Here is an 18,703-nt window from a genome sequence, read left to right on the forward strand (position 1 = left end):
TAATTAGTGTTTTTCCTCCAGAGCCTGGGAACCCTGTCCCCATGTTGACTTAAGACGCGCCTCCTCCTAACAGGACATGGTTTTGTTATTGTAAGACTGGTGCGACATGGCATCACTCATAGTTACACAAAACAAGCCGGCCATAGTGAGCAGCATATGAGCCATACTGGCAACAAGATGTTGTTTCAGTGTTTGGGGGCTGGAAGCCCACTGGGAAACTAATAAAAAAAGAAAAACACAATCATGAATCGAAAATGTTTCATCCAGTTTTTTGACATTAGTATCCTCATACTCTGATCCTGATATACTCCATATCCTGATACTCTTCAGTGCCCTTTATCTTAACTGGATTGGATGGGTTATGGTAAACCAATTTGTAAAAAATGAATGTCACTTTCACTTGTCTGTGGGTCGTCCTCCAGCAGACAGGCACCAGTGTGGGAGGAACACATGGTATATGCAACATGTAGCTTTCGTGACTCACACTGACTTGAAGGTGGGCGCTGGGTCCATTAGCCTTTGTCACATTTCATTTAGCGAGGCATCACAATCTCTAATGGCATGTGACAAATAAAAGGTCAAACCTTTTTAGCGCAGGAGGGGAAAAGATGACGACGATGATTCAGTCTTTCAGAAATTTGGCGATGGACTCAGCTGCCCTACCGGGGGAACAGCTATGACGGCAAATCTGTGGGTGCTGCTTAAAATGACCTCCACCTGTAATTCTGGCTTCATAACAGGAAAAAAAATAGAATGGGTTTAGCTTTTTCGTTTGGTTTCAACAATGGCAAATAAGGAAGCCAACGAGGTCAGAGAGTTCCTCCTGCCAGTGGAGGACATAGTTTAACAGAGCTGAATGGTGAATGTTGGTGAACAGTAGACGTCTCACAGATGTGCAGAAAATCCAAATCTGATCTGGTTCTGGAGCGCCGGGTCACAGGTTCAGCGTGTAATCCTGCACCGGCTTGGCAATACATCAGCTCTGCCGCTTGGGCGCTGTGTTGCAGAGGCGGCTTATTGGGGGGGAACCTTCATTATGGTTCTAATTCTAGATCTCTGTGTAGGCAAGCATGTGATTAAACCAGGGAGCAACTGCTGCTCGCAGCCAAGAGGAACACCGGGAAGAAGAAGCTCCTACTGGTTGTAAACAATGGCTGCTGCTTGAAGGTGTTAGCACGGGCGCTGCTAAAGCGTCTAAAGCGGCAGTTTTGTCGAATCTGTGTCATATTTTCAAATTAAAAGAACAAAGCACATCGCTACAGACGTCTGTCAGTGGACAGCATGTTGTCAATTAAAAACCCAATTGGTCTTGGCAAGATTTGAATTCAACACTGCGGGCCACAGACTTGAGCCACGGTGTCCTGAAGCGGACATCAGTCCTCGCACTGATAGACACCCTTTTAGCTGGTAATGCCAGCAGATGAATATAGCTTGAAAGTGATAGAGTGAAAGTTCATCCGGTCACTAAGTTTTGCCTACTCTTCACACAGCGGCCTTCAACAAGACTGATCCGTGTGATAAGGCCAGAAAATGTGGGGAATGGTTCACATCCGACATGTCAAATTAGATGGGATGAGGAGCTTCTCTGATCTCTGACAGAGACCCAACTGGAAGACAGATGGACCATTTCCTGTCAGCGGTCACAAATGAATGAACAAAGACATGAAAGGAGGATGTTAGTCAGCCGGGTTTGTGAACACAACCAAAGCTCAAAGCAGCGGGGACCATCATTAGGTGACGATGTACAATAAGACGAGGTTGGCAGGAAAGACTCGCTTGGCTGCGCTTCTTAAAGTTGGCATTGCAGCGCGAGAGCCAGCGATGGGAAATAAAGAACGATGCGCCACCAATTCATGTCAGCGGGGCTCTCTGCTGGTCTGCTCTCTCCTCTTGGGATTTTTGGTGGACTTCAATGTATGAAAACTGCATTAGTGTCACATTAACCCTGTGTCAACGCTGGTAAGGTTTCAAACAGCCGCGCTGGCGGACTCACACACAGCAAAGACCAATTTTACACATTCACAGGTGTTCCAAATTGAGAAACTGCCAACAGAAGAGACACAAATTTAAAAATGATTCCATGTCGTAACCATTTTTTTCAATCTTGATTTTGGCAGCGCAGACCCCAGTGAAGCTTCCTCACATAATGAATCTTCCCCGAAACAAGCAAAAAGAACCCCAGAATGTTCAGCCGTCTTACCCTTTTACCCTGATGAAGGTGAAACGTTTGGGTCCAGTCTTTTTTACCTGTGTAGCCATGCCAAAATAAAGGATTTTCCATTTTAAATATTAAACAGTCGCCTTGGATTTTTCGGTTTTTGATCCTGCACTTCACTTGTTCACTCCCCATTTTATTTTTTGCAATGACTTAACTGAATCTGTCAGCTTCTATGAATACAAACCAACTAAAAACCACCTGTTTTATTGAAAGGACCCAAGCAGCGCTCCTTCTTTTTCCTTTCCTTCATTCATGTTTAGCCCTCCGTTTGCAGCCACCTTTAGTTCTGGCTTCCTGCTAGAACTGATGCTTTGTTGGGACCTACCACATATTTGGTAGTAGACAAGAACGAAATGGTAGTGAGGTGGGACCAACACCTGGCTGGATTTTGTTACTGACCTGAGAGAGGTATGAGTGAGGTCCCTCAAGTGACATCACAAAGGGATGAGGACGGTCTGTTTTAGCACACACTTTCACACAATAAAAATAACTCTACGTGACCGACTTTTCTCGTTTCCAGGTTTTGGCTGACTGACAGGCTGCCAGCACATATCACCTTCAGAAAACACTGGTAAAAATGAACCACTCAACATTACGGGACCTTTAAAATGTTCTCTCTCTCCGTCCGAGTTCACTTTCAAAAGCTTTGCACTAAAATACTTGCTACTGCCTGGTAAACTGTCTGGACAACAATGACCTTTGCAGTCCAAAACAGAGGAATTCATTGTGTCTTATCGTCAGTGGTTGCAATTCAATAATTTAATTTCCTCTGTCTCTGTCTCTCTCTACACACACACACACGGAATACAGAATACAGGTTTCATTCGTAACTAGAAATGTTTGCTTGAGCAAAGCATGGGAAGCTGACAGATGCTGGAGAGAAGTAAGATGATCCAACTCTGAGCAGAGCTGAGGTGAATGAGAGTGAAATGCACCGGTAACTGGGGGCGACAAAACTTGTACACTCAAAAGCTGCAGGTCTTCGTGGAGACTTGATAGAAACGACTGAAGGAACCTGCGAGGACGAAACATCCTTATCTGTGTGTTTCAGCCACCTGCATCCCCGCCACCTTCCACCCCCCCCCCCCCCCCCTCTTCTTCTCGACCTGATTTTCTGCCCGTCTGATGCCCGTCTGATTCAGACTGAGCTGGAGGTGCGAGGTTGACCCTGAGCCGTCATTGTTTCCCCACTGAGGTCCTTCTCACCCCGACCTTTTCTCTTCCTCTCGGTTCCTTTTTAAAAGACGCCAGCCTGTGCAAGGACAGGTGATTGCTGCTGTTGCTGCGGCTCCTGTGACGGTGTTGAAAGAGAAATGTGGGCACCCCACAAACACACCCCACCACCACTTCTATTTTGAGATGCTTTGTCATCATCTTGCAGAAAGTGTTTGGAATCACTCATCCGAAATGTCAGTGACTTCCTGACGGGGTGTCCATCAGTGCTTTTTAAAGTGACAGGGGAGCCATTAGCCGCTAGCTACGAGTGTCCTGCGGTGGGAAGGGGTGGGACGGACGGAGGATTTTTTTTTTCCTTCTTTGTTTTTCTCAAGGTCCATCTGTCGTTCCGGATAAATGGGAGGGGGGTGGGAGGGTGTTGGGGGGCTGGCAAGGATTTGCATCTGGAATTTTCACCAGTGGTGTCAAAAAGAAGCTTCTGTGTGATTACTGTGGCGTTTCAGGGTGTGTGTGTGTGTGTGTGTGCAGTGTGTGTGTGTGTGTGTGTGTGTGTGAGTGTGTGTGTGTGTGTGTGGGTGTGTGTGTGTGGAGGTGTTGTGCTGTAATTGTCATCACTGATGAGGAAATGAGAGCTGTTATTTATCGTGTGCTGGTGGTGTGGTGTGTACACAAGCAAATGCACATCCATCAGGGACACACACACACACACACACACACACACACACACACACACACACTGCACACAGGTGCAGGCGCCATGTTCGGCATGGACACATACACATACACACACACTCTCTTTATTCATCCTGAGCTCTGCTGCAGAGGGAGGATATACAGTAATGGGGATACACACACGCACGCGCACACACACATTCCCATCTTCCCCCACCCATAGCCCACCCCCTGTGCAAACCTGCCGTTCCCCGAGCCCATGATGTAATGCTAGCAGACCCCTCCCTCTCCGTCCCTCTCTCTCTCTCTCTCTCTCTCTCTCTCACACACACTCCCCTCGCTCCCCTTCCCCTCATTCGATTGGTGGCTCCCGCCTGCATCTGCTGGATCAGCTCTTGCGCGCGCACACACATACACAGAGGGAGAGAGGCACACGCACGCACGCACACTTCCACGCCCCCCATCCACCCTCCACACCCCTCCTCGCACACTCTTACACACACACCACCAGGGGGATTCCTCTGCCGCCGCCGCCGCCGCTGCAGCCTCTGCCGGCTCCACCTGGTTCCTGTCTCCCGCCGTCACGGGCGCGGGGGGGGTTCTGACAGCACGGTGAGTCCATTATTTTTCCTCTCATGACAGCCGGCGAGCCGGCTTGTGGCTCGTTGGGGGTGGACAAAAGGACGGCAGGACGCCGCTTTCACCCAGTGGTGACGGACAAACACCGGCGGGCATCTGCTGCCTCTGCGGGGGGACAAGGTGCTCGGCTCCAGCAGCAGAAGCACCGGCTGCTGCTGCTGCTGCTGCTGCAGCTGCTGCATCCGAGTCATTCATTGTGCGCCCTGGTCAGGTGTCGGACGCCGCGTTGAGGTGCACATGTGCGCTTTCTCACACTTTATCTCTGTGTGTGCGCGCGCGCGTATTTTTGCGTGCATGGTCAGGCTGGGTCATGGTGGGTTGGTGTTGTGTGTTTCCTGGCGGCTAATGTCACTGCCGTGCGAGATCACTCCTCGAGGAGTGATGCGAGCGAGGGGAGATTCTTGCGAGCTGAGTCACCTGAATGTAAAGCACTCCGGTATTTGGTTCCTGTGACGGTTCGGTGCGTTGTAACTTGTCCCCGTATCGCCTACAATGGAGCCCTGACAGAAGCCTTTATGTACACACACACACACGGACGCTCACTCTTGTGCCACTGACAAAACAGGGTGTGTGCGTGCGGTGCGCCGGTGACACTCGGACACCGGGAATGTTCTCCCCCGTCGTTTCCTTCCGCCTCTGATGTGCGTCGATGACATTGAATTTTGCCGGGTCGAGTGATTCGATTATTTCCTCTATTTTGGTCTTTAGACGGCACGCTTGAGATAGCGGCGGTTTCGGACGCTGATGCTGATGCATCCTCCCTCCCTGGGCTCAGGATGACCACACCACCAAATCGCATTTTCTGGGTCTATTCACCGTCTGTGAGTCTAACCTTCAACATCCAGCGTGAGTTAAAGTTAATATTTCATCGCAGACATGTGGACGCTCTCATGACTTATTCATCCAGGTGTGTGCGTGTGTGTGTTCCACCGCCCCCCCCCCTCACCCACCCCACTCCCCCCCCAACCTCCCATTTCTGCATCATCTGAGGAATACATGAGACGCCTTTTCCAAATTTAAAACAAATGAGGGAATGCGGCTCATGTCAAAGTGGTTACATCATTTTCAGTTGATAAGGATATCGGGAAGATCTATAATTTGAAAAATAAATATATATTAAATCTGGAGGAAAGCTTACTGGCAGCGACCTAAACGCTACATTTTCCATGCTGCAATATCTGTATCCTGTTTCACGTTAGTATTGATAATCCGAGCCATGACCACAAAGAGGAAAAAGGAGCACGCTAAGATGTTCTGGAGGTCAGTAAGTTCAACTTTAACTGCTGTCCCCCACTGTCTGTCAGGGGCCTTGCAGTCGGGTAGGAAAACCAGGAAGGTATTTTTGGGCCCCAGGCTGGATGGCGCCCCCCCCCCTCCAGCGAGGTGGCTTATTGCATTGGTCCCCAGAACACCCAGAATGGGTTCCGTGGGCCATTTTTGTTCCGTTTCCCCATTGTCTTTCACCTGTTCCATGACATCTTTTGGTAAAACTGGATCACGCAATGAACGAGGTGCCAAACTAAAGCGTCCAACCCAAAATGACACCTTCAGAGAACTTTGTGTCGCCAATCAGCCTCATGTACACGTCTGTTCCCCTCACTATGGATGACTAGCTCAACTGAAACACCCTGCTCAGTGTGTCCTGGGCGTTGGAGGTTTTGGGGCTTCACCACATGTTGGTAGCGGGGGCCACAGGTTCCTTCTGACCGGGTCCTCAGGGCTCTCTGGAAACACCACTGCCCATCACGAAACCAAAAGCGCACACGCTGATATGTTTTTAAATCAATGTTCAGCACGTGAAACGACTCTTCCTCCAGGCTGCTTAACTCGCTCCCTGTTTGCACGAAGGCCAAGTAATTAGGTTGGGGGTTTACACAACAGACTAATCAGCCAACAGGCAATGAGGAGGCGCAGCGCATAGCCGCATCCTATTGGCTGATGGGCCGTTACTGAGGGCTCTTTAAAAGGTGAGGGTCTGGTCATAAAGAGATCCATTGATTGCATTCTGTTTGAAACCCATTACAGCTCCCCTCACCCCAAAGACCTTTCAAAGAAACCCGTCACGCAGCTGCGTCATTTGGACCTGGTCGAACAATCCCAGTGTTGATATTCTCTCTCTGAAGTCCCACCGCGCAGCCAAGCCGCGATCCAGAAGATTCCCTCCTCGCCGTCCGATTTGTCGCTGCGATTCTAAATTTGGAGCTTCCGACGCCTCGGCCACGTTCTGCATGCACAAACCCACACCGCCAGTATATTAGATCTGCTACAATTTCATGCTGAGTGAACCTGCTAATTCAGTATCTCCCACCCCCGTGCCGGGGAGTGGGGCCGCTGACGTCGAGCCAATCAGCTGAAGGCAACTCGGGTGCTTGTGCTCCAGGTAGGAATACTGAGAGGTGATGAGGAATGCAAAGCGGTCAATGCAATCATTTTCTTTCGCTGACTCTGCCGAGTGTCACCAGAAGAGAGCAGAGGGGGATTCACACACAGCGCAGCCTCTCGGGGGGCTTCGTCTCGACTCACTCTGCCGTTTAATGTCTACATGCAGGCAGGCCCCTGTGTGCGCGAGCTGTCGGCTGCGATTCTGGCTTCTTTTTCCCCCTCTCTTTTGAGTGTTTTTATATATTTCCATTTCCATTGGCCTTTTTTTTTTTTCTTTTTTTTTCTGAGTAGAGATTCCACACGTATTCAAACAAAAAAAGAGAATGTCACAATATGGGGCTTGCATATGGAAAAACCAGACTCAGCACAGCTGCTCTGCTTCTCTCATCCTGAGAGCACGCTATTAGTCAAGCTGTCTGCCAAATGGCCCACATGCTAATACGTAGACTTTCGAAATAAGAAAAAAGAAAAAAAAAAATCAAGATTTATGTAGTGTCATTTAGAATTTAGAATTATACAGTATTTCAACAGAGACAACAAAAGAATTTTTATGGGTGTGCACCTGCAGGCATATACATAAAAAAAAATTCTTCCCACTAAATACTTGTTTTAAATCACCGTACACTTCACTAGTTTTTCCAACAGCGGACAGAAGCAGAATTTTATTTTTCATTTCCGTTCTTTAAAACTTTGACCACACATTCTGAGCAGGAAGGAAAGCAGCCGAGTTAAATTTAGTAAGAAGAGCATATAAATGTGCCATTTGCCTCTTTAAAAAAATAATATATTAATATTAATTCCGGGGATTAAAAAAAACAAAAACAGTTTGTCCCATTAAACGTTCTGCCCTCCTTCACCCTGGACAAGCAGAAATGTCAAGGCCGATAAAGTTGTTGTTGGCGCTGAAATATGAATGGAAAAGAATTGGAGGCTCATTAATTCTTTTGCGGTGCCTGGAGGGCTTCACTGCTCTGCCCCCCTCCAACATCCCCCCGCTCCTCCCTCCAACCCCAAGCCCCCCCCCTCCCGCTGTGCAGCTGTGCAGGACCTTCACCTATGGCCTCCTACTGCGGCATCCACAGCCTCCCTGCTTCAGAACCACACAGCGGCAGCCAGACAAAGACAGTCTGTGTGCTGAGCGCCTGCACACACACACACACACACACACACACACACACACACACACACACACGCGCGCGCGTGCGCACCTCATTTAAATTACACCGGCTCTCAGTAGATGTGCATCAACTCCTGCTGAGTTGTCAAGATCACACGTAAAGCCCAATCCCAAAAGCTCAGGCAACAGATCTTCCTTTCTTTTTCTTTGATGATGTAGCAGCATGTCGGTTATCGATCTTTCAGTTCAATATCAACATGATCTGCGTGCGGCATATGATTTGCTCTTTAAAGGGATCGTACTGATCATATCATTAAAAGAAATGGTGCAATCAAAGTGTAGATAAGAGCCAGACTGTAGTTTGACAATTGTTTGGTTTCACACATTAAATATGAACTTAGTAAATGATAATTTAGAAGAATATGTATTTTAAACAGCAAAAAAAAAAAAGGAAATGTAACAGAAATGCAAAAAATGTAACATGGACAACACAAATCTTGGGATTGAACAGGTTATTTAAGAACTCATAGGTTGCTCTGATATCCTATTGTTAACATTTCTCAGATGTTCATCTTGTGATTTTCTTACTTTTTCTCGTTGTCTGCAGGGAATTATGCCTTGGCAAACTGGACAGGTTCCAGTACAGAATGATGAGGCAGCTTTGTGTTTGGTTGAAAAAGGGTAGTGTAGTTTCAGGTCTAGTGGCTTAGCTTTGGCTCCGTGTCTTCAGTTTAAAAATGTTCTGCCTCTGGCTCAGTGTTTCATTTGTTCATGTAAACAGCCGAAATAAACATTGCGCAAGCAAAATTACCTATTAGGAGCCATTAAACAGTTGAGCAATGCGTTGCGCGTTTTGCAGCTCAGCCTTTGGGACAATTCAAAAACAGGTCCAACCGAATGAAATGAAAAAAGCCCCCAGGACAAACTGCTATTGCAAGACGACAACAAAGTGAAACCAGTTTAGCGTCATCACGTGCCATGTCAGAGTCTTAAGATTAAAAATATATATACATATATGTGTATATAGGGCAAAATCACACACCATTGATTCAGTGAATTATGACCCACAAAGTAAAAGCATTGTGAAAAACGATAGCACATGTGCTCAGACACTAAAAGAAGGAGCTACTGGGACCCGAACCAGGGTTTCTGGATGGGAAAACTCCTGCACACCACTGCTGAGGAATGAGGTCACATTTTAGAAAGTCTGCAGGAAAGAGTTCAGCTCTCTTCTGATGACAAACAGGTTCAGACTAATTTTCTGCACTTCTGCTTTTCTGCATATGTGCTTGTCAGTGGCGAACCCACAGAGGGGCCCTCTACGCCTTCACCTGAGGAATTCTCTGGACCAAAAGAAATAGGAATATTAAATACAACTCTTTTTTTTGGGGGGGGGCAAATTCCATTTCATTTCATTTCATATAATACACTTTATACATTTTCTCTCACACACATGAGGCCACTGTCCAGTTCACTGAGATTTATCATCCTTGGTTTAATCAACAAGCAAGTTTAACTGTATATTGCATCACAGTCTGTCATTGACAGTCTGAAAAAAAAAACACACCTGAGAGCCCTTGAGATGAACTGGTAGATCTCCAGGCGTCAATCATGTGGGAGGGAACCACAAAAAAAAAACCCTAAGAGGCGCTGATTGGACATGTCAGGAATGAAAGAGCAAATTAAAATGGATGACATAATTTGCATTTGTTGTTCAATTATTTGCCCTGTCACTGCAGTCTCTGGCTCCTGGTCTGACAAGCGTTGTCTGCGTATCTGAGGAGGGAAGAGAGGAGGCGGGACAAACAGGAGTCACCTCCATTATCTTGAACATGGACACGAGCTGCCTTCTCCAGTAAACACTGCTCCCCTCCTGCTCCCTGATAGTGAACAGACACGCTGGATGATATCTGCGTAATCAAGTCCCAACCAAAAGAATGAAAACATCTTCTCTGAGTTATCGCTAGTTGTCCTCAGGTGCACTTTTGTGAGCTTCTGGCTTGGTAAAAAAAAGTGTATTATTCCACCACTGGCAGAGTATGTTTCCATGAAATCCCCCAATCACAGCAGCATATGTTTAGACTATTACCTAGAAAGTAGGTCTGATGTAAAATGATCTCTGAGCTTCGTCTGGAGTAACCAGGTCAACGTGGTGCTTTTAGCTTTGCCTCTGTCTGTCTGTCCTGTCTGTCTGTCCTGTCTGTCTGTCTGCCAAATGACCAACCACTGCATACCTTTGTTGTGATCACACAACAAATTTAGTTGACATAGTCAAGTTTCCCTCAATATTTACCTTAACATCACTGACTTGTCAAAAAAACAAAAACATTTCACAATCAGCGTGACATCAAATGTCCTGGTTAATGTTGCACTGAGCGCCACTGTCAGTAATTTTCAGCTAATTTTTCAGTTTCACTCTCAATAAACAAAAAAGCTTTAACCACAACTTGTCAACCATTTAAACAAAACTCCGAGTGTCTCCTCAAACTGCGAATGTGAATCAACAGTACAGCTGAATTAGTTGCAGTAGCAAACAGAAAATGAACAATGGTCTTTTCAGGAGACAAAACAAGAAGCCTCCTGACTACCACATTGAAGTTGAACCAGACAGAATTAAATTGAATAGATGTACTATATTGATGCCAAATTTTGGAAACGACATGGTTGCGGCACTAAAAACAATACAAAATAGCAACAACGTGATGCTTTCTCTTGGTGCATGGGTCAGGTTTAGCTGCAGGTCATCACCCCGTGGTGAATCTCAGTGTTTAACTAAACTCTTGGCAAAGGATTGAGAGTTGGAAACATCTTTCATTCAAAAATATTTCTTGATGCCTTTCATTATTCCTCTTTTAATGTCAAAACTTCTTCCAGCAGTGACAATGCTACCACCGTAGCATGCATGCTAATCTCATTCAGTCAGCAGCAAGGCTTAATGTCTTAAATTCTTTCAAGGAAAATGGTCACCAGTTGGTCACACGATCCTCTGACTGGCTGGAAACACACACTCTCACACTCACACACAATTGACTCGATGTGTGTGATTTAAATCTCAGATGTGTCGCCCCATATACTGTATATGGAGAGCACGAAGGCAGAATAATCCATGCCACACTAAATTATGAGCATGGCATACACAGCTAGTGTGGTTAATGCAAGCACATCAACTGTTGTACCTTCACTTAGTCTCTTTCAGCATGACAGGACAATACCATGGGTTGAAAAGTCTATTCAAACTTATTAGCTGTGTTGCGTGGGCCAAAGAATCCAGTCCGAGTGGCAGCGGCAAACAGCAACATCGTCTGCGTCGATGATGAACGAGCGACTTGTCAAAACAACTTGACCGCGAGATCGTTTATAATGGAGGCAAAAAGGGGGCGACGCTCTCAGACTGAGCCGCCGCACCGATCCACAGTCATGAATCACCGGCGCGAGGAGAGAAGGTCTCCTGCGCAGGTGGAGCGGCTGAGTGAGACGTGAAGAGATTTTTGGGGCAGCTGTCGGAGCGGGACAAGGTGAGGACGCGGAGATGAGTCACGGCGCTGGCTTGCTGTGCGGGAGGCACGCACACCTGTTCTGACGTCGCTGGATGGAGCCGGGCCGCTCACGCCTTGTACTCCGGCCATGACTCGACTGTTTTGCATGTCTACAAGTCTGATTTGTCCTCCGCCGGCCTGCTGATTAGACCAGGTCATGCTAACACTGCGTGCTAGCACTTGCACTCGCACACTCGCCTGCTTGGATTATCCGGTGAAACATTTATTATTATCTCTCTGACCTTGGTTAGGATTGTCGCTGCGTTGCAAAAAAAAAAATAAACCTTGAATTTCTGGGGAGGGATGTCAAAGAGGGTCAGAGAATAAATCCATCCACAGTGAGGGGCACTAAGGCCGATTTCACTCTATCATTTTTTTTGCATTCTGCATGGTGTTAATCCGTGGCCATTGGATAAGAGGACAAATGCTAATCCTCAAAAGCATGTAAAACTGATCTCATTGGCATTTTCTCTGCTGAGTGGCTGCTTAAAGCATGTTGGCTGGATGAGTTGACATTATCTGACTGTGCAGATCTGATGTTGTGTTTTGCTAAAAGAGTCTTGGTACACTTAACCCCAATAAAAGCACCACGGGTGGTCATGACCTTAATATGAATGGCCTCTGTGTGCCGCACAGTGCCCTCGCGTGCCACAACAAAGTGATACTATGTGAGTGCAGCGGCAGATTGATAAATAGAGTGGATGCAGGCAACAACTGAGCTTTTGTCAAAACTGTGCATCAGGATGGCCAAAGCTGTCAGAGGCTCGCGGGAGAGCATCGCACGCTCATGATGCAGGACTCCACTTAGTTTTGTGCCCAAGTGTTTCAGATAAAGCTGCAGAGGCGCACAAGCATCTTCAGTTTGGTGCCCTTCCCAGACATCTGTTCAGCAGTTTGCACTTGAAGATTTTATATCAGAACCTTTTGCTGCGAAGTCTGACTTCAGCTGGAATCGTTTGATTTTAATCTTCTCATTTTGAAAGATTACCAAAGCCCACATGATAACAATTTTGATTTGGCGTTTTATCTCGGAAAGAGCGTACAATAGCAGTGACCTGAAGCGCGACCAAAAAAAAAGGCACCGGCGATAAAACTGAAAGACAAACAAAGAAACATATCTCAGATGTGTTGCTGGCCTTGGACGTTGTGAAATCACAATGCCATTTCACTTAGTGTCAGGCGTCAATCAGACCAGCTGAAGCTCAAGCACCAGCTGGGTGTTTGTCATCACAACTCTAGTTGTGAAAGCGTCGCCGGTGGCTAATAACAGAGGCAGTTAATTCCCTCTGTTGGTGTGAAGAGGACTTTTGTGCTATGCCAGATTTGTGTCCATTCTTGTCCGGAAAATAAAATAATGTATTTGATTATACGTCCTTAGCGGAGCAGACACTTTTGCTTCAAGCCTCAGTTCTTTTCTGCTCTCTTATGGGCCAAAAGCAGATTACACAAATAGCTGAGTCTGGTCGTGTTTGGGGTTTTGCTTCTTCACATAATCCCCCATAATTCTCTGCGTGGTGGACGCCCTCCATTCAGTCTTTGATTGACGGAGGCGAGGACGATGAAGGAGCAGTGATACTCAGAGGCAACTTGCAAAAATTCACAGCAACGATTATGTAGCTGAGAGACCTTTTCCAAGTCAATCTGCCATTCTTCCATTTTCTACATCCATCTTGACAACCCAACCCCTGCATTGCAACTGGACACGCTCATCGTGCCAAAGCTCCAATTGAAAGCGCTTCCAATCTTTCAGTCGTTATACAGGCAGTCTGCTTTCGGCGAATTGTAATGAAAGCAAACTGCAGGCTGACCTTCGAGAAAACAGGAAATAATTACACACCAAAGACGGAGAAGAAGCAACTGCAAACCTAGCTGCTGCTGAAGAGATCATCTTGGATGCTGCATGAGCCACAGTTTTAGCAAGGATGGCTGCAACTTTAACCTCAAAAAGCTTTTTTGGTGGGAAAGATGTTTTTGCTTTACTTCTGACTGGCTTTGGCAAGAGTTTAGTGAGACGCTAAGGTCCACTGAGACTCTCCACGAGACAGCTGCACACATTTCATGTTGCCCTTCGATCCAATAGGAAGCCACGAACTGGCTTCTTCAACTAGCAAAAAAGGTTCACCCAATCTCTTTCCCAAGTTTCCCGTTTCTAAATGCTGTCCGTGGGCCTCTTTCACAGATTGACCCATGAAACATCCGCTCTCGATGCGTCGCCCTATTGACAACCTACGCACTGCGACATGTCTGTCACAGGAGGAGCCTAAGCCGGCCTCAGCAGCAGTCAGTCCCTCAGTCAATTTTCTTATCTGCCCTCAGAGCGCTGTGCCCCTCCCTTCCGCTGTAGCCATGCACTGACTGGGTTCATCACTCTCCTCATCCCACTCAATCTGGGAGCAATCCCACTGGAGCGTCTCTCCCCCTCCCGCTGCCTTTCACCTCACAAAAGCCAGAGAAGTTGCAGCGCCGCAGCTGGAACATAATGTCGTGTTCCTCAGTCAGAAAGACACAACAAGTCATTGAGCTTCACGTGCCAGCAAAAATCTCTGCCTTCGCCAGACAGTCGCACTCCACGCACATGTCCATGGCAGCACGACCTTCCTCTTTGTCCAAACAGGCTGAGTCTGTCGTGAACCAATGTCAGGAGACCGTGTTTTATTTCCTTGAAGGAAAAAACTACCAGCTGTTCTTGCTGCAATTGTAATCTTCTGTAGTCTGAACTCAGTTGCCACTGATGGTAAATACAGATACAAATCAAATCGGTTTTTGTGCTTTCTCTTACCCATTGATTTAGACCAACACAAATTCTGAACCACTTTGTAAGGGTATGAATTTAAAGCTCTTTTCCATATTAAGAGCCAGTCAGTTTTAAGTCTTTTTGCAACCAGCTTTGGCGGTTCCTGCTGGCCAAATAATAGAAGGCAAGTTTTTTTGCACCAATACCTTGGCCTCCTTTTATAATACAAACACACACACACACACCTTGGGCATATACAAATATATATATATATATATATGTATATATATATATATATATATATATATATATATACATATATATATATATATATATATATATATATATATATATATATATATATATACATATATTCACTTTCTGTAACTGCTTATCTTTGTTCAGGGTTATTTGGGATGCTGGAGCAACATCCCAGTTGTTTTATGATTATGCAAAGACAGGGTTTTTTATTCAGATCCAACTGCTTTTCATTGCAGAATATCAAATGTCAAAGTAAAACAAAATCTGGAGTATTAAAAAAAATCCTCTGGCCTCCGGGCTGGCCTTCAAAATCTTTGAAAACTTCAAACACAGTTGTTGTTTTTTTTTTTTTTTTTTGCTTGTTTCTTTGGGTTTTCAAATAGTTGTTAAACTATTCTCTCTTCTTTTGCGTTACACTCCCCCCCCCCCCCCCCCCCCCGTACTTTAATTTTGCAATACTTGGGGGGTTTACAAATCCTCCCTTTTTCTCTCTCCCTCCCCTCCCTCGACCATCTGACGGCAAGGCAGCGTGCGTGGTGGGCGGAGCCTACACACACCCGCAACAAATGAGCGGCCCTCGCTCACTCACTCTATAGTAGTGGGCAGGAGGAGGCTCGTCGCGCACTCACTCACCCGGGATGATCGGCTACGCTTCACGGACGCACGGCTGACGGAACGCGCCAGTCGACGCGCATTTTTGTGTGGATTTAATCGCCGCGTCGGTGACTTGATGTGTTTTTCATTGGAGCCACAGTGAGGGAGAGCTTTGTCCGCCGCAGCTCGACCACGGTAAGGGGCTTTTTGTACCCGGGTTCTGCCTCCCAGGTTTACGCACCTCCGCAAAAAAAAAGAAAAAAAAGGAGGGGGGATAAGCGCACTCTACATCTGTTGCGCCAAAAAAGGTGACTTGTTTTGATGGTGGTTGATTTAAAAGAAAAAAAAAAGCGCCTTTTGCTGAAGACTGTCGCTTTGATGTGTTCGGATTGCGCAGTTTAGAAGAAGCATTTAGGATTTGAAATGTTGGTTTTAAGTTGTTAAAAGTCCAAGGCGGGGTTTGTGTGAGTGTTCCAGTGCCATCGGCGATGCTTCGGGCTTGATGATAATCGAGACTGAACTCGACCCCGAGCGTCCGTCCACTGTGTGTGTGTGTGTGTGTGTGTGTGTGTGTGTGTGTGTGTGTGTGTGTGTGTGTGTGTGTGTGTGTGTGTGTGTGTGTGTGTATAGTCTGTGTGTGTGTAGTCTGTGTGTTGTACGGTGGTCTTGCTGCAGGCATCGCGCACACTTTCCGTGCTCCCCCCTCATCAGCCAGTTCCTGAAACGACCCCCGACTAATGTGGATCGTTTCCAGTAAAGTCGCAGCTTGATTTTTAAGAGCGGCGACAACAACCTGGAGGAGAGACCCCCCAACACACACACACACACACACACACACACACACACACACACACACACACACACACACACACGTGAGTTTTCCTTTTACACATCTGGTCTCACAACTAATAACCACGCGTAGGGTAAACAGCTGTGGCCAGTTGCATTAGTTTGTTTTCTGCTTTGTTGTTTACCCACCAAACTCGTACATGGCGTACTGGACTAACTCTTGTGGTTAAATTCCTCCCGGATCTTTTTTTTTTTTTTATTGAATGATGTTAGCCCACCCTGTTTAAATATTTATCTTTTTTGGTTGGTCTTCATATATGTCTATGTGTTTTTTGGTTTCTACACAAAATGAGAGCTCTGATACATTTTGTCCTTGTATCCTTAATCTCAGAGACCAAATTTGGGGGCTGCGATGGCAGTGCGAGCCAGAGTCTGGCTCAGTGTTTATACGGTGCTGATACGCTCTGCTGGAATTTGACAGCAAATGACCGGCGCAGCGCTCCGTCCCTAGTTTGGCCTCTGCCGCTTCACCCAGTTTGCTCTCACAGCGTGCGATACTGAATCAGCTGGACTCCTAACGCTCATAACTCTCTTCTTGTCTTCCTGTCCTGTTTCTTTGGAAAATCTTCTCTGTTCTCCCAATCCTCCTTCCCTTCTCGCTGAAGGTTGGGGTGCGGGGGGGACAAAACAAAACAAAAAAGAAAACGCTTGCATTTGCACAAGCAGACCCCCACCCACACTGTCACACACACACACACACACACACACACACACACACACACACACACACACACACACACACACGCACACACATTCACACACTCAAAACAAACACGGCGCGACTCCACCCTTGCTGTCCACCCACTGTAACAACTTTGGGTGGACTGGTCAGCGTGTGGGGAGGCTGCGGTGGAACACGCGGAAGAGACGTGGGAGCGTTTAATCCAGGAGGTGTATGTTGTCTGCGGGGTCACTGGCCAGACACTTCCCAGATCAGGTTCGGGTGCAGAGCCCGGCCTCTCAGCCTGCTAGTCATGTAGCACTGATGGGTTTATGAGTATGTTGTTGTTTGTCGCCACCATGCAAATAGGCAAAAGCGTTAACTGGGGCTTCAGCTTTGGAATATGTTGGTAATCGATTATTCTATTGAATATTCCATCGATTGATCGAGTAATAGGATAAAACATACGTTTGCTTAGTTAGCTAGCGCTAACGAAGCATTAACGAAGGTTCCCTTTTCATCCAGGCTCCCCTCCAACCTCCTGAGACTCCCGTGTCTCAAACATTTGGCGCCGGAGGTGCAAGAATTCCAGCGCAGGCTAAACTGTGAAAAGTCGCACTTTGCTTCTTCTTCTTTTCTTTTTTTTTTAACACAGCGGCGATAAGGTCTGACGGTTTACATTCGCATTCGCCGGCTGCAGCCCCCGCTCGCCGACTTGTCTCAGCCGTGTCTGCGCCGTAGCTTTGTGTGTGTGTGTACTCCGTTTGCAAGGCCGTTCATATTCAATAGCGCTCGCGGGTCGCCGGTGAAAAGGCTGCTGGAGCCCTGCAGGGATTGGGGATGCTGGGTCAGAGGAAGGCTCTGAATGCAGGTGAAGTCCCTGAAGGCCGTATGCAGATGACGCCGGTGCCTGATTCAGATTCTAACCTCTCTGTCACTTTAAAATGCTCCACACAAATACAGACAAACTTGCACTGCATCTGCAGCGTCATCGTTTCAAGCGAGTCCGGCCTCTGATTGGCAGGCGTTATTTGCCTTTTAATGTTTGTGAGAACGCTCCGCAAATTCCCAGTGACCATGTTAAGTAAACCTCCATTCATTACAAGTGGTTTCTGCCGCGTTTACATTGGAAACACTCCACGGTGTCTTAATAGTATTTCTTTTCTGTATTTGATTACCTATGTGGAAGATTTTGTAATCTAATCCTTTAGAATCACTCCCAGGATGGAGGAGAGAGGCGGTGATTATAGCAACGGAATATTAAATATAAAGCTTAGTTATGGCCGTAATAGTTGACGCGGTTGGGAAACATGAGTACTGTGTTAAACTGTGTTGGGGAGCAGCGTGTTAGACCAGGTTGGCTGACTCATGCAGACTTGAATGAGTATTAGTACTATTTGTTTCAGATGTATAAGATGTTCCACGAAGGACGGAACTTTACATTTTTCCTCTCTTGTTTTGAAAGAGACACGGCCATGAAGATAAACTCGGACTGTGTAAGGGAAAGCAGACTCCTTCTGTCCCGAGATGTTTTTTTTTTCTTGTGTTCTTCGTGCTCGTGTTTTATTTCTGTAAAACTGGGCTCATGCTGGAAAAGTCGTAAAAAAAAAAAAAAAAGCTTTTAGAATCAGGGTTCCATCACAATAACGTGACACAAGCCAAGTGTGGTGTTAACACATCTGTGGAACGTATTCATTTTGCTCGTCCTTATTGGAATGAGTGTGTCGACAAGAGGGCAGGAGCATGCAAAAAAAATAAATATTTTCTTTGCATTCCATCTGAAGTTCTACCACACCTTGTAACATTAGTCCAAACCTCAGGATGACGGCAAATCTGGTGATGTTGCTTTTGCAGCTGCGGTGTC

The 18,703-nt window shown here is 46.6% G+C and overlaps 1 protein-coding gene across 2 annotated transcripts in view; it reads left to right on the top strand.

The window, feature by feature from the left end:
- The first annotated feature begins 15,336 nt into the window (after positions 1-15,336).
- LOC142904605 (semaphorin-4B-like) overlaps positions 15,337-18,703 on the top strand; it is a 44,978-nt gene continuing 41,611 nt past the window's right edge. For both annotated transcript variants that reach the window (XM_076050804.1, XM_076050814.1), the window contains exon 1: positions 15,337-15,524. The gene's annotated coding sequence lies outside the window, so the exon portion shown is untranslated. The remainder of the gene's footprint in view (positions 15,525-18,703) is intronic.

Source organism: Nelusetta ayraudi, unplaced genomic scaffold, assembly GCF_046127955.1.
Source record: "Nelusetta ayraudi isolate G7.1 ecotype Tasmania unplaced genomic scaffold, CSIRO-AGI_Nayr_v1 ptg000005l, whole genome shotgun sequence".
Lineage (NCBI taxonomy): Eukaryota > Metazoa > Chordata > Actinopteri > Tetraodontiformes > Monacanthidae > Nelusetta > Nelusetta ayraudi.